Here is a 308-nt window from a genome sequence, read left to right as displayed (position 1 = left end):
CCTCAATCTGTACTCCAAGTGGGACCTGAAGGAGCGCCTATAAGGGCCAGAGGTTATAACCCTAATTTAGAAAAGCTCTTTACTCTCATCGTACCAGCGCCTGTGGACGGTGGGCGTCGGGGCCAGGGGCCAGGGGTCAGCCCCGCCAGGGCCCCGCAGAGAGTCCGGAGGTACTGCCACCTGGGAGAGGGCTGGAAGGCACTCCGCGATCTTCCGCAAGCTCCGGCGGCGGGAACAATGGAAGGGTGGCGGGGAGGCTGGTGGGCGTCGGCCAGGTCCGGGCTGGAGGTGGAGGAGGCCGCCGAGCG

Source organism: Crocuta crocuta, unplaced genomic scaffold, assembly GCF_008692635.1.
Source record: "Crocuta crocuta isolate KB4526 unplaced genomic scaffold, BGI_CrCroc_1.0 scaffold248, whole genome shotgun sequence".
Classification (NCBI taxonomy): Eukaryota; Metazoa; Chordata; class Mammalia; order Carnivora; family Hyaenidae; genus Crocuta; species Crocuta crocuta.
The sequence above is the reverse complement of the archived record's forward strand: the minus strand, read 5'-3'. Positions refer to the sequence as shown.